General features: G+C 41.1%; 1 protein-coding gene across 1 annotated transcript in view; it reads right to left on the bottom strand.

Annotated features, from left to right (window-relative positions):
- The window catches only part of CDC20B (cell division cycle 20B), a 133,930-nt gene that overhangs the window by 2,283 nt on the left and 110,133 nt on the right, over positions 1-21,514 (bottom strand). The window lies entirely within an intron of this gene.

Here is a 21,514-nt window from a genome sequence, read left to right as displayed (position 1 = left end):
ACTGGCTGAAAGCTTCCAGAAAGTTACTTTATTTTTTTCTATTAATTTTTTTAATTTAAATTATTGTTGATTTACAATGTGTGTTAGTTTCAAGTGTACAGCAAAGTGATTGAGTTATACATACACACACAAATGCACATAGAACTTCTTTTTCAGACTCTTGACCATTATAGGTTGTTATAAGACATCGAATATAGGTCCCTATGTTATACGATAGGTTCTAGTTGCTTGCTTATTTCATGTGTAGTAGTGTGTGTATGTTAATCTCAAGCTCCTTTTCTCTTTATAACCATACGTCTGCTTTCTCTGTCTGTGAGTCTATGTCTGGTTTGTAAATGAGTTCATTTGCGTCATTTCCTTTAGGTTTCACATATAAGTGATGTCATATGATATTTGTCTTCCTTTTTCTGACTTATTTCACTTAATATAATAATCTCTAGGTCCATCCATGTTGCTGCAAATGGCATTATTTCATTCTTTCTTATGACCAAGTAACATGCCATGACATATGTATATACCCATCCTCTTTATCCATTTAACTGTCAATGAACGCTTAGGTTGCATCCATGTCTTGGCTACTGTAAATAGTGCTGCTATGAATGCCGAAGTTCAGATACCTTTCAAATTAGAATTATTGTCTTTTCTGGATATGTGCCCAGGAGTAGAATTGCTCGGTCATACGGTAACTCTCATTTTTTGAGGAAGAGTTCTTTAAAGAGGCTGCACCAATTTACACTCCCACCAATAGTGTAGTAGCGTTCCTTTTTCTGTATACTTTCTCTAGCAGTTATTAATTATAGACTTTTTAATGATGGACATTCTGACTGGTGTGAGGTAATACCTCATTGCAGTTTTGATTTGCATTCTCTAATAATTAGCAGTGTTGAGCATCATGTGCCTGTTGGCCATCTGTATATCTTCTTTGGAGAAATGTCTGTTTATGTCTTCTGCCCATTTTTTTATGTTTTTTTACATTAAGCTGTATGAGCTGATTGTATATTTTAGAAATTACTCCCTTGCCAGTAGCATCATTTGCAAATATTTTCTCCCATTTCATAGGTTGTCTTTTCCTTTTGTTTTTGGTTTCCTAAGCTTTTTTTTTTTTAATTTTATTTTATTTTTAAACTTTACATAATTGTATTAGTTTTGCCAAATATCAAAATGAATCCGCCACAGGCATACATGTGTTCCCCATCCTGAACCCTCCTCCCTCCTCCCTCCCCACACCATCCCTCTGGGTCGTCCCAGTGCACCAGCCCCAAGCATCCAGTTTTCATCCAAAACTTATGGGACTCAACAAAAGCAGTTCTAAGCGGGAAGTTTATACTGATACAAGCTTACCTCAGGAAACAAGAAAAATCCCAAACAACATTTGAACCCAAGAACCTGTTTCTTTGAAAGGATAAGCAAAACTAATAAACTTTTAGTCAGGAAGTTCCTTTAAAGAAAGCTGAATCAGCAGGAAGGAGTGTCCTTTTCCCCTTCCTCCTTCCTACTGCCGGGATTGTAAATGTGATGACTAGAACTCCAGCAAAAATCCTGGTACCATGTGGCAAACTTGAATAGAGACCAAGTGTTGGTGACAGCGGAACAGAGAGGAGCCTCTGTACCATTCCTGTACTCTTTACCTGAGAACTTCCTTTACATGAAAGAAAACAACATTTATATTAATCCACTATTATTTGGAACTTTCTGTTACATACATCTTTATGCGTGCGTGCTCAGTCTTGTCCAACTCTTTGTGACCCCATGGACTATAGCCCGCCAGTCTCTTCTGTCCATGGGATTTCCCAGGCAAGAATACTGGAGTGGGTTGCCACTTTCTCATTCAGGGGATCTTCCTGACCCAGAGATCAAACTCATATCTCCTGTGTCTTCTGCATTGGCAGGCAGATTCTTTGCCACTGAGCCACCGCGGAAGTCCATTATACATCCTTGACCAATCCTAATAGATAAAATCAGAAATCTAACATTTCTGTCCCTGGTATATGCTCCAAACAGTGACAAGCATGTGTCTTTATGCCCTTATGCCCATATCCTCAAAACTTCCTAATGATTTTAACCCTATTAAAATAAGAATTGATTCAGAAAAGTAACTTTTAAATGTTATAATCAATAAATCACTTCCTTCTTGTTGTTTCATCCTGTGGCTTAACATGGAAAAAAAAATGCCCTGACTTATTTGAAAAGATATTTTTATCTTAACCACATACTGCTGCATGGCAAACATTCTTGTTCCTACTATAAAAATAATACATGGTACTCAGTCTGTAACACTATTTTCTCCTTTTGTGTATATTTTGTAAGTAGATCTTGTAGAATTGCTTTTTAAGTGCGATGAAAATAATTTTCTCTGACATTTGAGATTATTATTTATTTTATTATTTCACAACTGTTTGAAATAATATAGCAGCTTTTCCATCCGAACTACAAGAGCAACTCCACGGGAAGAACACTGGATATAGTAATGCCATGAATATTAGCCATGTTGTAGAAAACCTAAGCAGGCTCACATGTAGTCATACCAGCCAACAGTGCAGAGTGGCCACGTTAATAACCGATCCAAATACACTTCTGAGTCCTCACTATTGAGCATTCAGAGAGATTCATTCATTCACACAACAAACACTTATCAAGCACCTCTATTAACTGAGCGGGCTTCCCTGATAGATCAGTTGGTAAAGAATCCGCCTGCAATGCAGGAGAACCCAGCTCGATTCCTGGGTCAGGAAGATCCCCTGGAGGCGGGATAGGCTACCCACTCCAGTATTCTGGCCTGGAGAATTCCATGGACTGTATAGTCCATGGACTCGCAAAGAGTCAGACACGTCTGAGCGACTTTCACTATTAACTGAGCACTGTGCTAATCCCTGGAAATACCAAGAAGAAAAGACAATTCCTGCCATGTAGGAACTCAGGGTCTAACAAGCTAACGTGAACATGCAAATAAATATGCTATGTTCCAAAAATTATTATACAAGTGATTTGCATAGAGTAGTCATAATGGCAACATGTATCAATATAAAACACCTGTAATACAAAAATTGTTCTAAAGAAAGCTCAGTCAAGTGTGAGTCATTCAGAATTCCTGCAGGACGATTTCCTCTTAACACTCTTGTCCAGTACAGATGAGGCCTGATTCACTAGCAGTTTGTCAACGATTTCCCAAGGTAGAGGGAAGGAAATATCTAAATCACCAGTTTTGTACTCCCACCTCTGACTAGACAAAAAAAAAAAAAAAGGCTACAGCAATTGCTGTGGTAAAAATCATGTCATTGAAAATAAAGGTGAACTCATTTGCTCTTTGTGAGAACTCAACTCTCTCAGGACCTAACCCAGCATAGAGATATCTACGACTAAGCCATGTGAGCAAACACATCTCCGGAGGAAATAGTACATTTCTCTCAGCTAGAGATGATTCAGCTTGCTCTATGAGTCAGGAATGATTATTTATCTGCCCTTTTAGAAGCATCAATGACCAAGGAAGGGAAGAAAAATTTTCGAACCCCAAGTTGTCATAGGAATTCTTAAGATGGAAGCATCATAAATTTTAGCCTTGCATGTAACCTCTGTTCTCTTAATTATTTTTTTAAAAAAAACTTAACAGAACAACATTAAAACAGAAGTGAGCTAATATATTGGTTTTCATGAGCCACTGCCTTGCTTTGCCACACTGGCACACCTCATAATGTGATCTAACCACATTAACCTGCACAGAATACAGGTTTGTGTTTGCTGAGCTCAGCTGTGTTCAGACAAGGCCTCCATTCTCTTTTCAAGTCTTATCTCTAGATCTGTGCAACTAAAAGTATTATATCTGAAATTAACTATCCAAATCTTAATTAGGAAAAGCATATTTCAAAAATTATTTTGGATGAAAACAGTATAAGCACATAAATCTTATTAGAATTTATGCTGTAGAATTGACTATACTCCTAGCTCCATGAGAGCTGGGACCCATAACTGTTTTGATCACCACTGTAGAGCCAGAATTTACCGTAAGACCTCGCATGTGGTGGTTGCTTAATAAAAATTTGTAAGTATATGGGTGAGTGTGTGGATGAATGGATGGATAAATGGAAAATTTTATTGTAATGGTGAATGATTGAAAAAATGAATGACAAATTGATAAAACTCTACTTTTAGAACATTTTAACAATTATTGTTATAATTAACAATTATATAATTATTGTTAATTATAATTAACAATATAATTATCATATGCTTGAAGTTATTTTTAAAAATTCTTCATAAAGGTGAGGGGTAAGAGGCAGTGAAGTAGGTGACTTAGAAAGTTCAATTATTATTTGATAATTCTTGGAGCACTATGGTAAAAAAAAAAACTATATAAACATTGAATATTATTACCTAATTAAAATTTCAATGAGCCAAACTTTATATTAGACTTGGTAAGTTTTGTCATTACTTTGTAGGAAGGAAAAAAAATGTTGCAAAGGCACTTAGTATGCCTGGTCTGAAAGAGATTACTTTCACAGTTACTTGTTTTGGCCTTGTCATCATTGTCTAAATACTACTCAGCTTTTGGCAATATTGAACTTTAAAGGAGTAAATCATTTCATTAATTTTAATAAGATGCTTGTTCTTGTCAGTTCGTTGCATAAAAGATTTAGAAATGTAATATTTTCCAAATCTGTATAAAATTATACTTTCAAAGGAGCCTGATGAACTTGATGTAATTATTAAAATACTATATTATTAAAATTGTATCAGAATGGATACAACTTGCAAATTTTGTTAATGGTGGTATTGATGCAAGAGATGTCAGACAACTTGCTTCCAGCCCAAATTTGAATTTCCTGATTTTATTTAGGAATTGGTTGTCAAGAAGGTTGAATTCCTGAGTTCCACAGAGAAATGGTTTATTTTGACTTTTCCCCTTTCCCAAGTGTCAATGTGGCTTGCTTATTTCAGGAGGATTCTGTGATACTGTTAATTCTGAATACCTATTCCTTACCTACCCCAGGGAGATTTCCATAGAAATACTAGTAGCTACCTCAGAAAAATAGTCCCTGGGACTTCCCTGGTGCTTCAGTGGTTAAGAAGCTGCCTACAGGGAACATGGTTTTCAAAACTAAGATCCCACGTGCCGCAGAGCAACTAAGCCCCTGTGTCACAGCTACTGAAGCTGGTGTGCCCTAGAGGCTGTGCTCTGCAACAAGAGGGCCATAATGAGAACGCACCACACCACAGCTAGAGAGTAGCCCTCACTCATGGCAGCTAGAGAAAGCCCACAGGCAGCAACGGAGACCCAGCACGGCCAAAATTAAATAAAAGAAAAAACAGCCCTTAAATTTTGGGGTTGAAATTGTGGTTGCAGATGAGGAGAATGGGGAGAGGCAGAAGGAACAAGAGGCATGGGGAGCCCCAGCCAAATGCTGGAAGGCTGCTATCCTGCTCTGGACTTCCCCCAAAGCAGATCCTTAGGGACAGATTTGAATGTGAGGTATCATGATGTATAAAAAATATATATTTGGTCACTCACATAACCAAAGTATATTTCTAATATCTATTTGGTCTTCTCCATGGTTTCTGGCTCACAGATCCCCAAAGTCTTGGAATGCCCTTAGTGATAAGAGCAATGGGAGCATCTTTTGTTACAATATTTGGTCTCCTGTCTTCAGGTCCTGGGGCTTCCCTCATAGCTCAATTGGTAAAGAATCCACCTGCAGTGCAGGAGACCTGGGTTCAATCCCTGGGTTGGGAAGATCCCCTGGAGAAATGAAAGGCTACCCATTCCAGTATTCTGGCCTGGAGAATTCCATGGACTGTTAAGTCCATGGGGTCATAACGAGTTGGATACTACTGAGCGATTTTCACTTTCACTTCAGGTCCTGAAATTGCTTGGGAGCCACAAAGATAAAATGGGCGTCTGTCATACTATTCATAACAAGCACCTTTCCTCCATAATGGAGTTTACATTAATAAGATGACTTTTGGAAAGTACCTAAGGACTGATGAGATGACTTTTGGAAAGTACCTAAGGATTGGGAGCTGGTTTTCAGGGGAACCTACCGTGGGACTTTCAGTTCTGGCTCCTGATTTCTATAGAGGTAAGAGGAGTTGAAATTTGAAATTGAATAGCCAATGATTTAATCAATCATGCTTGTGTAATGAAGCCTCCATAAAAACCTGAAAGGAGGCGGTTCAAAGAGCTTCAAGGCTGGTGAAATAGAGCCCTTCCACATGCCACTGTACCAGCCCTAAATTCCACAGGAACAGAAGCTTCTTTGTTCGGAACCTTGCCTTATTGTATCTCTTCATCTGACTGTGAATTCGTATCCTTTAGTATTCTTTGTAATAAAGCGACAATTCAGTGAGTAAACATGTTTCCTGAATCCAAGAGCCACTCTCAGATATTAAGCAAGGGAGTCATAGGAACTTCTGATTTATAGCAAGTCAGTCAAAAACACAAGTAACAGCCTGGAATTTCAATTCGCATCCAAAGCAAGGGCAGTCTTATGGGACTGAGCCCTTAACCTGTGGAACCTGATGCTCTCTCTGATAGATAGATACCATCAGAATTGAGTTAAATTGTAGGACACCCCAGCTGGTATCAGAGCATTTTTTGGTGACATAAAAGTGAAAAAGAAAGTGAAAGTTGCTCAGTCGTGTCCAACTCTTTGCAACTCCGTGGACTATAGGCTGCCAGTCTCCTCTGTTCATGGAATTCTCCAGGCCAGAATACTGGAGTGGGTAGCTCTTCCCTTCTCCAGGGGATCTTCCCAACCTAGGGATCAAACCCAGGTCTCCTGCATTGCAAGCAGATTCCTTACCATCTGAGCCACCAGTGAGGGAGACCTCTCCATACATACACACTGAAACTGATACCAGAATTTCAGTGTGCAGGTAACCTAGTTAAGAGACACACCAGGAAACCACCAGGATAGTAGAGGAGTGAGAATAAACAGGTAATAAAGGGTACTTTTTTGTGCTGATTACCAGTATGGGCAAGGGAACTCAATTCCATGGGGGAACTGGGAGACAGTGCAGAACACACCTCAGAGTTATTCCAAATGTGGAGCTGGAAGCTGGGGTATTAGCCACCAACTCACCCACTGTCATTGGAGATGTTGGAGAGTTACTCCAGGGTCATTAATGTTCCTGCACTTCCAGACTTCCCTGCTCATGGGCTGAATATACTTTCAGAGCTACAGAATAAAGCACCCTGAGACAGGGTTCAAGGTTTCTGAGAAAGCAGCCCTGGGAATACGGAAGTGACAGCCAGGGGACATGGGCACCAATAGTGTCTATTATAACTGCCTTGGAGGTGTTCATCAGGTTCTTGTCAACAACAAATTGTCACTCACCAAGAGCATTTGCCAGCGGCTGAACAACAACCACAAGGGCATTTGCCATCTGCCTGTGCTGCTGCAGCTGCCAACCTTCAACGCTCCCTGAAGGGAATTCAGGGTGGAAGGTAAGGCACTCTGTGCTCCAGGGAAACTGGTGGAGCAGGTTTTTAGATAGTTAGATATTTTCAGGAACTGATTTCATGGTTCCAATCTTGCATCTCCTCATACCTAGAAAAGCACTAAATCCCTTCATGTGACATCAGCTCCTCAGGACTAATAGAAAACTTTTTATAAAGTAAGTACTTGATTGCATTGAACCCCTCCTTCACCAGAATCTTATATATTGACCTTCCCCTACTGCTGCTTTGGAACAGTTCCTCAGAACTATCTGAGGTGCTATTTCCAGGCTGCAGTCTTCATTTTGCCCTAAATAAAACTTAACTAGTGACTATCACGTTGTGCCAGAGAAGGCAATGGCACCCCACTCCAGCACTCTTGCCTGGAAAACCCCATGGGCAGAGGAGCCTGGTGGGCTGCAGTCCATGCAGTCGCTAAGAGTCAGACACGACTGAGTGACTTCCCTTTCACTTTTCACTTTCCTGCATTGGAGAAGGAAATGGCAACCCACTCCAGTGTTCTTGCCTGGAGAATCCCAGGGACGGGGGAGCCTGGTGGGCCGCCGTCTCTGGGGTTGCACAGAGTCGGACACAACTCAAGCGACTTAGCAGCAGCAGCAGCAGCAGCATCACATTGTGCATCTTTTTAGTTGACATTCCTCAATATTGTTCTTGACTGTGCTTCCTACCATAAAGCCTTGGCTAACTGACTCGCTCTCCCTTGGATGATGAGTGAATTGACAATGAGGTGTATGATGACTTATATGATTACACTTACTACTTCAAGGTAACAATTAATCATAAAACAGTCTTTAACTTCATTAACCAGGGCTGAGACTTTCAGGCACTGTATCAGTTCTAGATTGAAGAAGACTTTTAATATCCTAAGAAATAGTTAACATACTCCAAGGTAGTTTCAGCAAGCAGGCTCTACTTGAAATTACCAAGTGCCTAATGATCTTCTATGCTGTTCTGTGCTTAGTCATTCAGTCGAGTCCGACTCTGAGACTCCAAGGACTGTAGCCCACCAGGCTCCTCTGTTCATGGGGAATCTCCAGGTAAGAATATTGAAGTGGGTTGCCATGCCATCCTCCAGGGGCTCTTCCCAACCCAGAGGTTGAGCTGAGATTGAACCATTGCAGGCAGATTCTTCACCCACTGAGCCACCAGGGAAGCCTAATGATCTTCTACCTAAGTCCTGTTGGTCATGCCCAATGACTGCTACTTGCATGCAGTCTTAGGTCACAGCCAATAGAGACTGAACGGTGCCAGGCCTTGGTCTAAGAGGTTCACTTATACTGATTCAGTGAGTTTTTACAATGACACCATGATGTAGATGCTATAATTATCCTCATTTTTAGATGTTATACAGACACTGATAATTTGTATAAGGTCACACAGGTGGAAAGCAGTAGAACATAGATTCAGTCTCAGATTATCTGACACCAGAGACCACTTATTGTATAAACTCCTTCCTAGAATCTGGCGAGCAAACTCACGCTCTGATATGCAGCTTTCTTCACTACCAAGCACAAGTCACAACTTCCCCTAAGAAGTTTCCTTCAGCCAATCATGTTAACTATTTTAAAGTCATGCACTCCCCTCCCCACCAACACACACATTGCTGGAAGAACTGAGGATTCCACATTGTAGTAAAACATTGTGCTTCCCAGGTGGCTCAGTGGTAAGGAATCCGCCTGCCGATGCAGGAGACACAGGTTCCATCTCTGGGTGGGAAGACCCCTTGGAGAAGGAAATGCAACCTACTCCAGTATTCTTGCCTGGGAAACCCCATGGACAGAGGAGCCTGGCAATCTACAATCTCATGGAGTCGCAAAAGAGTCAGACACGGCTGAGCAACTAAACAACAGCAACAATAGAACATGACTCCAGAGAATTAGTGGTACTTACCATATGGAATTCAAACTAAGACCGAAGAAACACATCAAGGTACCACCCACTCCAGATGTAGTCTGGAGGAAAGGGCACAGAACTCTGGAAACCAGCAAAACGTGAGCTCTGACCCCAGCTCTGCCAGGAGCTCTGCAACCTTGACCAAGTCACTTCATTTCTCTGGGCTTTCATTTTTTTTCATCTGCCACAAATGATTTGGACTAAAAAAGCTATAAGGTTCCTAAGAACCCTAAAAACCCATGACCCAAGTTTCAGAAACGTTTCTCAATTACTAATGCTACATGGAGACAATATTTTAGGTTCTTCTTTATTGAGCAGTTGACACAAGCCTACTGTTGGAGTTCCCTCCCTTTCAGATGCCACATCATTTCCAAGCCACAGCCACAGATGGCTGTTGGGTATCAGTATCAGGGACCAAATTGAAGAAGCAGAACCCTAAACAGCAAGTCAGCAACCACACTAGGCTCCTCACCCCAGTTTCAGTTTCACAGGTTTGGCAGCCCCCGATTTCTCTTACATTAGGGGAGCACACGGAAAAAGTATCTCAGCAAATTCATTTTTCTTTTCATAATAATATTTGTTAGTGTCTAAGGAAATGGGAACCAGATGACAGGTCCTAAACATGGTCAGACGAAGCCTTAATGAACTCAGAAAGTAAACCTTGTATTAAGTAGGTTGTCTCTTTTTTGTTATTAACATTTTAGCATGAATATTTTTGCACATTTGCAAAAGCAGAGAGAGTGCTATAGTGAGTCCTCATGAATCCATCATCCGACTTCAACAATTCTCAGTTTATGGTAAATGTTGTTTCATATCTGTCCCATTCAGTTCCCCCACCTCTGAAATATTTTGAAGTAAATCCCTGTCTATGTCTTGCCACCTATAAATATTGCCATATGTATCTTCAGAAGACAAGGTCTCTCTTCAAAAGCATAGCTATTATTGTGGTTTTTAAAACTTTTTAATTTGAACATTTTAAAATTTAACATTAATTCATTAATGTCAAATTACATCCAGTCAACATTCAAGTGTCACCAATTGTCTAGTTTTTTAAGCAAGCAACTTAGTCAAGTTAATATCCAAATAGCATTCATATATTGAAATTGATTAATATGCCTCTTTGGTCTCTTTGCTAAGTTGCTTCAGTCATGTCTAACTCTTTGTGACCCCATGGACTGTAGCCCTCCGGCTCCTCAATCCATGGGATTCTCCGGGCAAGAATACTGGAGTGGGTTGCCATTTCCTCCTCCAGGGGATCTTTCCAACCCAGGGATAGAACCAGTGTCCCTTACATCTCCTGCACTGGCAGGCAGGTTCTTTTCCACTAGCGCTACCTGGTTTCTTTAAACATATAGTTTTCCTGCCATTATTTTTTCCCCTTGTAATTTAATTGTTGAAGAAACTGGGCCATTTTTCTGGTACAGCTTACCAGAGTGTCTCTTGATTATTACATCTCCACAGAAGATCCCCTGGAGGAGAAACTGGCAACCCACTCCAGTATTCTTGCCTGGAAAACCCCATGGACAGAGGAGCCTGGGGGGCTACAGTGCATAGGGTCTCAAAGAGTAAAGCACAGCTGAAGCAACTCAGCACACACAGCGTCATTTAGCACGTCCTCTCTCTCCATTCTGTTTTCTGTGAATTCGTAATAAGATCTAGAGGCTTGATCAGATCGAGGTTCAGTTTTTATTTCTGTTAGGAACAAAAAGTACCTGTCTTTCTTGTGGTGTTAGCAGTTATTAACCATTGTCTAGATCCATTAATTCACTAGAGTGCTCCTGGCTAGTGGATCAGTCATCATTTCTAGGCCTTTTCTGTAGACATAGATAAGAAGGGAATTTGTATGTTTGCTTTAAAACACACAACCAGTTAACACCAGTACTTACTACGTGAACTTAGGTACACAGGATATGTACTTAAATTCTTGGATTCATAGCTCCTTTTTCTTATTCTGAAATCTCAGTTCTCAACGATACTAAAGGACATTCACTGGTTCTTTCACAAAATATACACATAATCTGTATTTCACAAAATACACATATAATGACAATACACCAAAAATATCATTGCTGAAAACAGTTTAAGGGTTTTTTGGCTTTGTTCTGAAATTGTTTGTTTATTTTGCAGAGCTTTTTTTCCTAGGGTATATCTCACTAAGAATTCACTGACAAAATCCTGCATTATACAGACAGTTAAAAGAGTTTTTATTTGTGTGGTTATGCAACCAACTTTATATACAAATATATTTGTTTCTTATTGCTTTCAATTATTAGAAATTGGTTTTTTAATTGAATTTTGTTTTTAATTATATTGAACATTTATATAGCTTCAAAGTCAAATCTGCAAAACAAATATTCAGAGAAGTGTAACTTTGATCACAGTCTTATTCCTTTCCTTTCTAATAGATAACTATATTCTTATGAAAACTTGTTTATTTATCCTTCTATTTTTATATGATAGCATACTTTGCACATTTCATCCCCCTTGCTTTTCTTGAAGTGAACACAGTATTCCAAAGATTACATCCTAGCATTATACTGAGATAGTCCTTATTTCTTTTACAGCTACATGGTACACCATTGTATAGATATACCAATATTTATTCAATCAGTCCTCTACTGATGGACGCTTGGACTATTTCCAGTCTTTTCCAATTCCAAATAACTCCATAATAAGTAGGATGTCTCTTCTTTCTGTTTTTTTTTTCCTTGTAAGATTCATACAGAGAGTTGAGGGAGAAATTCTCCCTGCCTCTATTCTCAACACTTTGTATTGTCTTCATCTTTATGTCCCTAAAACCTGGTACAGAGTCTGACACATAGTAAATGTTCAATAAACTTTTGCTAAGTAAAAAGCACAATCATTCATGTGTAAAATCTATAAATATACCAGTTAAGTTCATGAATGAAAACTGGGAAATGTTGTTGAGGTAAGTATAAATCCTATAGGTTAGTGAATACTTTATGTATTCAAAGACTTCTTATCTATTGATGAACTGTGAATTTTAAAAACTTCTAGCTAATTTATCATGAGGATCCATTTTTTAAAAGATACTCTCAGTGAATCAGAGAATCTCGTGTTTGCTTTCTGGAATGGTTTTTGATCAAGAGGTTGCAAGTGTTGATAACCAGTGTGAAAGAGAAGAGTCTGGCTTCTGGGTGGTTGTACATGTATACATTGAGTACCACCAAAGGGTTAATGATGATATGGTTTTCTTATTATACTATTATTAATGCTTCTTAATTTTATTATGCTATAATATATTTGTTTCTGTGAAGTCTGTGTTCCCTACCAGAATGTAAGTGCTTTGTGGGCGGAGATCACATGTCTGTCTTGTTCTGAGTTCTATCCTCAATGCCATGCACTAACCCTAACACATGGTAGATATTCAATTAACATTCCATGAGTAAGTAAATGAATCCAAGGTTTTAACAGGAAATACCTCTCTTTGGTGCAAACCAAAAAGATCCTGGGTAGCAAATCTGAGTTTAACCTTTAGTTTTAGCTGTCTTCCTCTGACACGGCTCCAGTGAGAAAAGAAAGGCTGCCACCTCATTCCTGGCAAGTGGAGGTGGAGTCCAGGTTTCCCACTTAGGCTTCACTGATGCCTGAGCAAGGGACCCCTTCATTACACTGGGCTGGGGAGCCAGTTCTGGCTTCCCACGAGATCCCCACTGAAACGTGTCTGCCTTAGAGGGTTAGGACTGCTCACTATTGATCCCCACATGCCCTCTACTGACACCTCATGGGCACGGGCCGCTCACTACCTCTCAGTGGGAATGAAGTCCCAGCTCCCTACTCAGTTTTCTCTGTCACCACTCCAGGTAGGAGGAACTTGAGAAAACTTATTATAGACTGGGTAGAAGTCTAAGATTCCCACCTGGTTTCTGCTGGCATGGCAAGGGACCCAGAGTTTTTTTGTGGAGGTTGACTTGAGTAGTTTTCTTCCCCCCCACAAGCTTTCCATCTTTCTAGGCTGCTCCTTTCCTGGCCCTTTGACTAGAGAGAGCAAGCTTTTGTTGGGGCCTTCTTTTGCCCGCACACATGGGTATTTGCAGGTTGCCAGCTCACTCAGCTACCAGTCTGGGATAATAAAGGCAGAAAGAAAACCTGAAGAACTCACCACTGAGTTCTTTGGATCTCCAGGTCCTAAGCAGTCTGTCTTCTTCTCTCCAACTTTCAGCGTCTCCTTATGCTTGTTTCTTATATAATATCCAAGAAGGAATAGGATAAAGTACGTTTACTATGTCTTCCCAGAAGTGGAATTCTGGCATTGCACCTTTTACTCCTTTTTTCTAACACTGATGTGTTAGGCAGTATTTTATCACTATGACATTGCACGTATCCTCATCTATTTATTTGCTAGATCGATGAGAATTTATTGAATTCTTACCACATGTTCAACACTGAATCAGTCTCTGAAGTTAAAAGGAAGAACAAGATCACATTTTCTCAGTCCACTGGAGGACATAATATAAAATGAAGCAGACTATTTTCCAGTAGTCACATGTGGATGTAAGAGTTGGACCATAAAGAAGGCTGAGCACTGAAGAATTGATACTTTTGAACTGTGGTGTTAGAGAAGAGTCCCTTGGACTGCAAGGAGATCAAACCAATCTTAAAGGAAATTAACCCTGAATATTCATTGGAAGGACTGATGCTGAAGCTGAAGCTCCAATACTTTGGCCACCTGATGCGAATAGCTGACTCATTAGAAAAGACCCTGATGCTGGGAAAGATTGAAGGCAGAAGGAGAAGGGGACGACAGAAGAGATGAGATGGTTGGATAGCATCACTGACTCAATAGACATGAGTTTGAGCAAGCTCCAGGAGATGGTGAAGGATAGGGAAGCCTGGCTTGCCACAGTCCATGTGAGTCTCAAAGAGTCAGACAGGACTGAGTGACTGAACAACAATAATAGTGATCTACACCAGTCCAAGGTCAATGCATGAAATAGGGCACTCAAAGCCAGTGCACTGGAACAACTCTGAGGGGTGGGGTGGGGAGGGAGGTGAGAGGGGGGTTCAGGATGGGGGACACATGTACACGCATGGCTGATTCATGTCAATGTATGGCAAAACCCACTACAATATTGTAAAGTAATTCAGTTCAGTTCAGTTCAGTCACTCAGTCATGTCCAACTCTTTGCAACCCCATGAATCTCAGGACACCAGGCCTCCCTGTCCAACACCAACTCCCAGAGTTTACCCAAACTCATGTACATTGAGTCAGTGATGCCATCCAGCCATCTCATCCTCTGTCGTCCCCTTCTCCTCCTACCCCTAATCCCTCCCTGCATCAGAATCTTTTCCAATGAGTCAGCTCTTCCCGTGAGGTGGCCCAAGTATTGGAGTTTCAGCTTCAGCATCCGTTCTTCCAATGAACACCCAGGACTGATCTCCTTTAGGATGGACTGGTTGGATCTCCTTGCAGTCCAAGGGACTCTCAAGAGTCTTCTCCAACACCACAGTTCAAAAGCATTAATTCTTTGGCGCTCAGATTTCTTCACAGTCCAACTCTCACATCCATACATGACCACTGGAAAAACCATAGCCTTGACTAGACAGATCTTTGTTGGCAACGTAATATCTCTGCTTTTGAATATGCTATCTAGGTTGGTCATAACTTTCCTTTCAAGGAGTAAGTGTCTTTTAATTTCATGGCTGCAATCACCATCTGCTGTGATTTTGGAGCCCAGAAAATATGCTACTTGGAGGCAAACCATTCAATAAAGTAATTAACCTCTAATTAAAATAAATAAATTAAATAATAATAATAATAGTGCTATACAAAGTTCTACAGGAGACCCAGGAGAAGTCAATTCATTGGAATGGGGTAGAGATGAAGGTGGAGTAGGTTCAGGGAAGGTTCCATAGAGGAAGAAGCTATTGAATTAGATTAAAGAATGAGTAGGAGCTTTCCAGGTAGATAAGAGGAAAAAGTTGTTACAGGCAAAATTAACAGCATGAATAAAGGCACAGAGGCAGAAAGTGGGGAACAAGTAGCTCCTTGAAGGAGGAGCATGGGATAGAAGAAAAAAAGTGATGAGTGGAAAATAGATGGGAGAAAGATCATATATCATGTCACAAAAGGCCAGAGCCACAGTTTTTCTCAAGCAAAACTCATGCAGGCTGTACTATATGGATGGCAAAATACACTTCCTGTTCAGATGTGGCAGAACTGAGTCTCCTTCCATGCTTGGTTGTTATGAATTACCCTCTTTATCCAGCCAAAGCACATTTCTGTCAGCAGTTTGTCAGTTCCAGGTTCCCCAGGCATTGCCACAATCATATCCCAAAGAGAGAGGAGCCCTGTGTGTCTCTCAGCCAATTAGTGGTCCACTTGCGCCTGCCAGCAATTTGAAGCCTCAGAAACATTTTCCCATGAAGTTTATTTATGTTGCTGCTGCCCTAAAAACTAAAATGATAGAACAAAAGATCAAGAAAGAAAATAACAATATTAAATGGAAGGAAGACCTTAAACAAAGGCTCCAGACTTAATCTTATTCCTAATGGGAGGCCTGCATATAAAGGAAGTGGGACTGAAATTGACGGGCTTTGGCTGGAACAGCATGTTTGTCTGACAGGCTACAGGATCGGCAGCTGTAATCGACCGGAGGATTTGGCCCTTTGATGACAATCAACAATTCTGTTGGGGACTCTCATGGACAGGCTGTCCCCTATTGTGGTGTGTTTCATGATCCTTTGACCTTAAGCTTTAGTCGCTCTGTTGTGTCCAACTCTTTGTGACCCCATGCGCTGTATCCCAGCAGGCTCCTCTGTCCCTGGGATTCTCCAGGCAAGAATACTGGAGTGGGTTGCCATTTCCTTCTCCAGGGGATCTTCCCCAACCCAGAGAATGAACCCAGGTCTCTTGCATTGCTAGCAGATTCTTTACCATCTGAGCCACCAGGGAAGCCCAGAGTGAAGATATAAGTTAAGACTCATGGTGACCTTAAGGCAGGACCACAAACTTCACTCCTATTAAATTAAGTTTACTACCCATGCTATGAGGGGGCAGAAAACAGAACTTACAGAATGTTTTCCCAAAGCTTTTAGCTAAACTTCTAACTTATGACAATAGATATATAATATATGTAGTTGAGTGTCCAAGTTCATAGTTTAGAAGACGCAAGATAAAGAAAGTATTTATCCCTATTTTTGTATTTATCCTTATTTTTGCTTGAGCTGTTCTTTCTTCCATCTTGGTGTTCCAAGATTCCTTCTTTTTATCATTTCCTTTCTGTTGAGACAACTTCCTCTAAGAACAAACTATCTTAGTTTTCCTTCATCTGAAAATGTCTCGATTTCTTCTTTATTCATGAAAGATATTTTCACTGGATATAAGGTTCTGGGTTGACAATTTTTCTTTTTTTCAGCATTTGAAAAATGTTGTGCTGCCTCCTTCTGGCCTCCATGTTTTCTGACAAGAAATCTTGAGTCATTTGAATTGTTTTTTTCCCCTAAAGGTAAGATGTCATTTCTCTTACACTGTTTTCAAGACTTTTGCTTTGTCTGTAGTTTTAGAAGTCTGACTATGATATGTCTCGATGTAGATTTATTTGGATTTACCATGTTTAGGATTGACTCAGATTTAGATTTATGTCTTTCAGCAGATTTGAGAAGTATTCAGTCATTTTTTCTTTGAAGATTTTTTTCAGGCCCACTTTCTTTCTCCTTTTTCCAGAACTCCTATGACATGAACACTAGATCTTTTTGGTTCCACAGGTTCCTCAAGTTCTGTTCCTTTTCTTTTTTTCCCAGTCTATTTTCTCTCTACTGTTCATATTAGGACATTTCTGTTGTTCTATACTTCAGCTGACTAGTTCTTCCTTTGTCCCAGGTGTGGGGAGGGAAACACTGCCCCTTCTCTAGGGCACCAGCCTGGGCTCTAGGTGGAAACCAAGGCAGAAGATCCTGGGCCTGTGAGTCCCAAGGGCAGCCACACTCAGTAGCCAGTTGACAATCACTCTTCATGTTATAATTCTTTTCTTACCTTTGAATCATCAGTTATATCTTTTTAAAGGATACAGCCTGGCCCAGCAGTTCTATGAAAAATTAAATGAAAGGGTATGTCCACATGTGGCCCAGTGAAATAAAAGAGCAGCAATATGAGGATTTGGGGAAGGGGCATCCAGAACTACATGCACAGTAGCCAGAGGCTAAGCAAAGAGGCACCCAGGTGATGGCAAAGACACAGATGCGGCGGGATGGGGCTTGATGAAGTCACAGCCACCAGTCAATCCCCTAGAATCCTGAAAAGAGGAAGTGGAGGTCCTGCTCTCACTAAGTGGTTGCTAAGTCGATTCAGTCGTGTCCGACTCTGTGTGACCCCATAGACGGCAGCCCACCAGGCTCCCCCATCCCTGGGATTCTCCAGGCAAGAACACTGGAGTGGGTTGCCATTTCCTTCTCCAGTGCATGAAAATGAAAAGTGAAGTCGCTCAGTCGTGTCCGACTCTTCACAACCCCATGGACTGAAGCCTACCAGGCTCCTCTGCCCGTGGGATTTTCCAGGCAAGAGTACTGGAATGGGGTACCATTGCCTTTTCCGTCACTAAGTGGGGATATTCACATTCACATAGAGGCAGGCTTCCCTGGTGGCTCAGATGCTAAAGAATCTGCCTGAAATGCATGAGACCTGGATTCAATCCCTGGGTCGGGAAAATCTCCTGGAGAAGAGAATGACCACCCACTCCAGTATTCTTGCCTGGAGAATTCCATGGACAGAGGAGTCTCACAGGCTGCAGGACTGCAAAGAGTCAAACAGGACTGAGCAACTGAGCATATATACTCAAATGAGTGAGACACAAGAGTTATTCAGTCCACACCCATTATATAGATAAGTAAACTCAGACTTAGGTGTGATAACAGCAGTAACAGCCTTTAATAATAGCAGAGCTGGCATGTGCACCGTGTTGGACTGACCTCAAAATTTATATTATGTTTACTAAAGGAGAAGGGGTGAATTCTTGGGAGATGTGTTGTGAACTTGGCAGACTGTTAGACTCCAAGAATAGAATGAGAGGAAATTTTATGAAGTGGACACTCCAATCATGCTATCTGTGAAGAAGATGCTAAAAGCCTGCAAGTGGAGACCCAGAGGGTTGGGAAGAGGCAGAAATATCTTTGGCCAGAGAGAGCTAAGTCATGTGATCACTGAATGTCGGCAGTCATATGTGTCACTTCAAAAATGATTGTAGTACATTAGGCAGCATCCATTGAATGTACTCAAAGTTCAAAACTTTATAGCGAAACTGAGAAAGTAAAAAAGCACACTGTTCAGCAAGATTGCTGCTTGGCAAGTGTACCCACAAGAGTTTTTATGGCCATGTCTCTGCTTAAACCTAAAACTAGCCATGAACCATAGCTTCAATGTAGACAGAAAATTTCTTTGAGCCACTTAGTGCCCATTAGACTGTGCCAGCGTCCCAGATACACCACTTCCTCTGTGCCTCAGTGTGCTGGTCTGCCGGCAGAAGAGGAAAGCAACCCCACCAAATGCTGCGGTGATGCCTCAGTCTTTGCGATTATCCCAGATCTCACAAGTATGGTGTAAGTGCTGCTGCTGCTGCTGCTGCTAACTAGCTTCAGTCGTGTCCAACTCTGTGTGACCCTATAGACAGCAGCCCACCAGGCTCCCCCGTCCCTGGGATTCTCCAGGCAAGAACACTGGAGTGGGTTGCCATTTCCTTCTCCAATGCATGGAAGTGAAAAGTGAAAGCGAAGTCGTTCAGTTGTGTCCAACTCCTAGAGACCCTATGGACTGCAGCCTACCAGGCTCCTCCGTCCATGGGATTTTCCAGGCAAGAGTTCTGGAGTGGGTTGCCAGTGCCTTCTCTGATGGCATAAGTGCAATGCCCCTGAAAGCAGAGTCAGTGGTGTATTTGTAAATGGTTAGCAACAGGCTAGCCCTTGGGGGAGGAACCCTAATTTATAGTGTTTGCCAACTTCAGCTGCTTTCAAACAACCAGTATGATATCACCAAACATGAAGTTGGGAAGAGATGCAGAGTAGCCTATCATTATACAGCACAGATATGATTGATATAAAACACCTCAAAAGTACAGTCGCTCAGTCGTGTCCAACTCTGCAACCCCATGAATTGCAGCACGCCAGGCCTTCCTGTCTATCACCAACTCCCAGAGTTTACCCAAACTCATGTCCATCAAGTTGGTGATGCCATCCAGCCATCTCATCCTCTGTCATCCCCTTCTCCTCCTGCCCCCAATCCCTCCCAGCATCAGAGTCTTTTCCAATGAGTCAACTCTTCGCATGAGGTGGCCAAAGTACTGGAGTTTCAGCTTTAGCATCATTCCTTCCAAAGAACACCCAGGACTGATTTCCTTTAGAATGGACTGGTTGGATCTCCTTGCAGTCCAAGGGACCCACCCTCAAGAGTCTTCTCCAACACCACAGTTCAAAAGCATCAATTCTTCGACACTCAGCTTTCTTCCCAGTCCAACTCTCACATCCATACATGACCACTGGAAAAACCATAGCTTTGATAGATGGACCTTTGTTGGCAAAGGAATGTCTCTGCTTTTTAATATGCTGTCTAGGTTGGTCATAACTTTCCTTCCAAGGAGTAAGCATCTTTTAATTTCATGGCTGCAATCACCATCTGCAGTGATTTTGGAGCCCCCCCAAAAAAGTCTGACACTGTTTCCCCATTGATTTCCCATGAAGTGATGGAACTAGATGCCATGATCTTCATTTTCTGAATGTTGAGCTTTAAGCCAACTTTTTTAACTCTCCTCTTTCACTTTCATTAAGAGGCTTTTGAGTTCCTCTTCACTTTCTGCCATAAGGGTGGTGTCATCTGCATATCTGAGGTTATTGATATTTCTCCCAGCAATCTTGATTCCAGCTTGTGCTTCCTGCAGCCCAGCGTTTCTCATGATGTACTCTGCATAGAAGTTAGATAAGCAGGGTGACAATATACAGCCTTGACGTACTCCTTTTCCTCTTTGGAACCAGTCTGTTGTTCCATGTCCAGTTCTAACTGTTGCTTCCTGACCTGCATATAGGTTTCTCAAGAGGCAGGTCAGGTGGTCTGGTATTCTCATCTCTTTCAGAATTTTCCACAGTTTATTGTGATCCACACAGTCAAAGGCTTTGGCATTAGTCAATAAAGCAGAAATAGATGTTTTTCAGGAACTCTCTTGCCTTTTTGATGATCCAGCGGATGTTGGCAATTTGATCTCTGGCTCCTCTGCCTTTTCTAAAACCAGCTTGAACATCTGGAAGTCCACGGTTCACATATTGCTGAAGCCTGGCTTGGAGAATTTTGAGCATTACTTTACTAGCGTGTGAGATGAGTGCAATTGTGCGGTAGTTTGAGCATTCTTTGGCATTGCCTTTCTTTGGGATTGGAATGAAAACTGACCTTTTCCAGTCCTGTGGCCACTGCTGAGTTTTCCAAATTTGCTGGCATATTGAGTGCAGCACTTTCACAGCATCAAATTTCAGGATTTGAAATAGCTCAACTGGAATTCCATCACCTCCACTACCTTTGTTCGTAGTGATGCTTTCTAAGGCCCACTTGACTTCACATTCCAGGATGTCTGGCTCTAGGTCAATGATCACACCATTGTGATTATCTGGGTCGTGAAGATCTTTTTGTACAGTTCTTCTGTGTATTCTTGCCACCTCTTCTTAATATCATCTGCTTCTGTTAGGTCCATACAATTTCTGTCCTTTATTGATCCCATCTTTGCATGAAATATTTCCTTGGTATCTCTAATTTTCTTGAAGAGATCTCTACTCTTTCCCATTCTGTTGTTTTCCTCTGTTTCTTTGCATTGATTGCTGAGGAAGGCTTTCTTATCTCCCTTTGCTATTCTTTGGAACTCTGTATTCAGATGCTTATATCTTTCCTTTTCTCCTTTGCTTTTCGCTTCTCTTTTTTCACAGCTATTTGTAAGGCCTCCCCAGACAGCCTTTTGCTTTTTGCATTTCTTTTCCATGGGGATGGTCTTGAACATCATAAAATGATTAAGATGTGATAGATTTAGAGTATTAATTACCCTTATTTTATATAATTTGTTTAATTGCAAGTTTATCTAATTTAATTTTTAATATTGACTGTGTTTAACAACTGGCTTACAAATTTCCTGAAAATTTAACAGTTGGCTCTTGTGAGTTGGTATAAGCCAGAACCAGTATCGT

This window comes from Bos javanicus, chromosome 20, assembly GCF_032452875.1.
Source record: "Bos javanicus breed banteng chromosome 20, ARS-OSU_banteng_1.0, whole genome shotgun sequence".
In the NCBI taxonomy this organism is placed as follows: domain Eukaryota; kingdom Metazoa; phylum Chordata; class Mammalia; order Artiodactyla; family Bovidae; genus Bos; species Bos javanicus.
Note: the sequence above shows the minus strand (reverse complement) of the source record. Positions and strands in the feature narration are given on the sequence as shown.